Genomic DNA, 4,525 nt, shown 5'->3' with positions numbered 1-4,525 from the left:
CCAGCAGTATGTGTGTCAACCACAAAACTACGGCTCACAACACATTTCCTCGCATTTTCCTGCAAAAAACATGAATGCTATGAATATCGCAAATATCACATTCAAAAAATATTTGAAATAAAAATTTTATAATATTACATCGCTTATAATTTTTAGAAAAAGACCACAAATATAAACACAGTATCATATTACGTTTATCCCTTTTTAATTAAATTTTTATCTCTATTAAAGTGAAAAACAAGGATGCTGAGAGTTTTAAAGTAACACATATACCTGAACTTTTGCATCTCCCCAGTATTTTATCAGCGACTTGAAAGTTTCAAGTGGAACATCTTCAGGCCTATTTTCCAGCCTATCCTCATCATTGTCATAAGGAGTGTAATGTGCCTTCTTCAAGCGACACTTGCGCCCCCTCCAAGATTCTTGAATTGTCATCATCGACCATGCTCTCAATTCCTCAGGAATAATATACCGTTGCTTCAAAAAGTTGAACATAAAATATGTTAAACTAATCTTGAATATTTTACTGTACATCCTGAAATACTAACGAAAAAAACAAAATTTTACATTTATTTAAAGTCAGTATGTACCTTCACATAACTCCACATTGTGTCCTTCAGGCTTTTAGGAACATGACGCCAACTTACATAAGTTAGCGCCACACAACGTCTCGCCATTGTCCCCAAAAAATTGCTAAGTTCAGACACAACTTTGTCGTCATCTGAAATAGGCTGGAAACGGCTATTCATGTCAATCACAACTCTCTTGTCAAAGGGCCTGGAGTGAACTCTATCCATTCTTGTTCCTCCTCGGAATCTCTTTGGAACTTCAACTTTAGGTGCATGAACAAAATAGATGATGCATTAATTAGAGACAGAACAAAAAAACATTACATAAAAAAATAAAGCATATCAGGTCTCGGACATATTATATGAAAACATTTCTGTTTGCAGCACATTTAAATTACTATGCATCCGTATATGGTTTGGGTTAGTCCCTTTACCCCATTATAAAGCCGTCAAGACTAATAATAATGTGTACATAAATTTAGCTTTATAGATATCCATATGTTATCACAATGCCAATACCTATAAATTCAGTGCTTTCAGTCTCTTCTAAATACCATTTAAGAATTTTAGTGACATATAGATTATATTTAATATTATTGATTTTACTGATGTGAATTCTTTTAATTTGACATCACAAAAATCATAAATATTCACATCGATAAAATCAGGCAAATTCAATTTTTGTGAAATTTTTTTTATAGCAAGGCTGTAAAAGAAAAATGAAGAAAGGAATATATGCTGACCTTCATTTTCTTCTCCATCTTCGTAATCAGCCAAACTAGGTTCTGCAGGTTGAGGTGGTTCTGCAGGTTGAGGTGGTTTTTTGGTTGTGGCAGCCTTTACAGAATTCTCCCTTTGGCGTTTCCGCATAGCCATATAATCATCCACCGTACCTTTTCCACCCGCTTCTGGTAACTGAATAGGGACATGTTCCTCGTGGTTTGCATCATTCACTTCCTTGTCACTTGTAACATCTTTCACAGGAGGAGCATTGGATCTTGAACGAGTTGTTGGTCCAAAAAGAGACTTGGTCTTCTTCACATTTTTGGTTTTCTGCAATATATATATATATATATATATATATATATATATATATATATATATAATTAGGTACACATGGTAATATTTAAGCATTTTATGGGTTATAAAGTGGTAAATTGAATCTCCAGATGTGACACACCTTTGCCGGAACTTCAGAATCACTATCATCATCATGTTCCTCCGTATGCTCTGGAACATAATCCTCGCTGTCCTCTTGCACCCTTTCTTTTTGCTTTTTCTTCAAGTCTGGAGGCTTAATTGCAGCTGCTAAGGTAGGCAAATTGAGGGCTATAAGAACTTCATTGTTCTTCTTCAGATTTGCAGCTCTCTGTTTTTCATAATCCGTCAGACCTTTGTCATAATCCTCTATACGCATAGCAAACTTTTTATTTGATGGTGTTAGCGGTGGTGGAGGGGGTGGAGGTGGTAGAGCGGACCCCTGCAAGACAGTATTTTCTAAGTTGTCACTATAAAGGGGAGGAGTTAAAATTCTAAAACATGAAGAGAACTCAAAAATTTGAATGTTGACAAAATATTTCTTACTATTACCTCCAACTGATTATCTCCCATACATTCATCTTCATGTGATGGCTCAGGTAAAACCAATTTCCTTTTAGCACTTGCACAATCTTTAGTCGCACTTGCTTCGTTGTTTTGTTGTTGTTTATTCAGTCTTGGCGACTTTCGAGTTGGCATCTTCACATTCTTACCAACCTGAACAGATTTTTTGTTCAATTGTTGTTGTTTCAAGTGATGAGCAGTAACATACATGCGCTTCATTTGCTTCTGATCTGAAAATTACATTAAGATATAATCAGATGGCAGGAGTTTCATAAATTATATACGTATATGTGCTAGTTTTTTTATCAAAATGTTCAGCTATATAGACTATTTATTTGATACCTGCATATATATTCTCCCTTGGTCGTATAATTACATGAGGCTGCATTTGTGGGAGTGGTTCACTGGTATTATCAAGAACCGTGTCAACATAGAGATCAATATGATCACCACTCTTGGCTTTATCAACCAGTGCAGCCAGCTCTGCATCTTTACTGACCATCGTCCACCCCCCGGATGCCTTCCCCTTGCTTATATAAATTCCTCCAATTTCTGAATATTGGAGGTCGTCTTTCACATGCTCCATCAACACAGTGAAAGAAAATATATCAGCACTGATTCCCTTTATCAGTGTTTGTACTCCACCAACGTAGCGGCTTTTTTGAAATTCCCCTTTGTGATGAAATCTCAGATGCAAGATTTTGTCGTCCATCTAACAAAAAATGCAGAAAACTACATTAGAAATAGTTCTAGACCATAATTAAAGACAATTAGCAAGTATAGTTAAAATTTAATATCACATTAGAAACGTGAAATGCAGAATGAAAATACAAAACCACATTAGAAACCAGAGACAATTAAAAAAAAAATAGTCCAACACATTATAAACAGGCTTGCATTTTAAACAGATTATAAGCAGAATCCATAACTATAACACATTATAAAATGAATTAACTGACACAATTATAACACATTTTAATTTTTGAAAATAGTCTATTGCATTATAAACAGAATCCACAATATAAATCACAAAGCTGCATAACCAAGTAATAACAAAAAATGATCCACAATTAAATGTGTACATTTAAGCATTCACTTAATCAGAATTACACCAATAACTAGTCTATAATTCAAATTCAGCCCCTAGAATTTAATCATTCTTTTTGAGTTCATTAGGCTCAGCACATAATTGTCTTTGTTGGCACATCATCTCTGCGCCAATTAAAATCACTGACTTCATTCTCGATCCCAGCACCAGTATGAAATTCATGTGACATCGGATCATTTTCATCTTCATTCCTCTGTTCGTTCTCGAAGTCACACCAGTCCCTCGGCAATCTCTTGATAACATTCCACATCATTTTTTCGGTTGCATCTTGTATATAGAATACTTGATGAACTTGTGTAGCCATAACATAGGGATCAGACTTATGGAATAATCTGTTGAAATTTACTCGAATCAGACCATATAAGTCCTTTTCCTCCTGGTACCAACAACATTTAAACAATACCACCTTAAATTCTCCCCAATAATCAACCTCCAATATGTCCTCAATTGCTCCGTAGTAATTGACATCCCCAACCAGCGGGTTTTCATCTTTTGAACTTGCAAAACTAGTCGTCAAGGCAGTCAAGAATACACCACTATTTTGTGTTGTACATTTACTATCCCTATACTTTGTATGGAACCTATATCCGTTAATTACATATCCACTAAACCTTTTAACTGTTGGATTCGGTCCCATTGCGAGCACTTGTAATTCTTTTGAAACATTCTCTTTTTTTGCAACTTCTTCTTTTAACCACTTTGAGAAATCTTCAGTATGCTCTCTCTCCCGCTTGTATCTTTTTAACTTTGACTGACCATCGACAAGGGCACGGTGCTCCCTAAAATAATTAGGTTACTTGGTTAAAAATAAAAAAAAATAACAAAGATTTTATTAAAAAAGTACCAGCACAAGTTAGAGTTTGAAAGCTTACTCAATCAAACTTTCAATTTCTTTGCTGGCAGAATTGAATAAAATGTACTGATGACATGCTTTTAACTCAGATTCTTCTAAGTGAACAGCTGTTCCATCTTTGTTTCTTCTCGTGCCAATAGGAAATTCTTGTTTTTGTGGACAGCTTCTGAGTTGTGTTGCTCCCTCATTACCATTCAAGAATCGTGAGCAGAATATTAAGCACTCGTCAGCCAAATAACCCTCTGCAATGGAGCCCTCAGGCTTGCTTCTATTGCGATTATATGACTTTAATTTATTGAGATATCTCTCAATTCCAAACATGCAGCGTTGATTCACTGGTCCACCCAGTTGTACTTCTCTGCATAAGTGAACTAGCAAGTGCACCATAACATC

This window comes from Daucus carota, chromosome 3 (genome assembly GCF_001625215.2).
Source record: "Daucus carota subsp. sativus chromosome 3, DH1 v3.0, whole genome shotgun sequence".
Taxonomy (NCBI): Eukaryota; Viridiplantae; Streptophyta; class Magnoliopsida; order Apiales; family Apiaceae; genus Daucus; species Daucus carota.
This window is presented reverse-complemented; position numbering follows the sequence as displayed.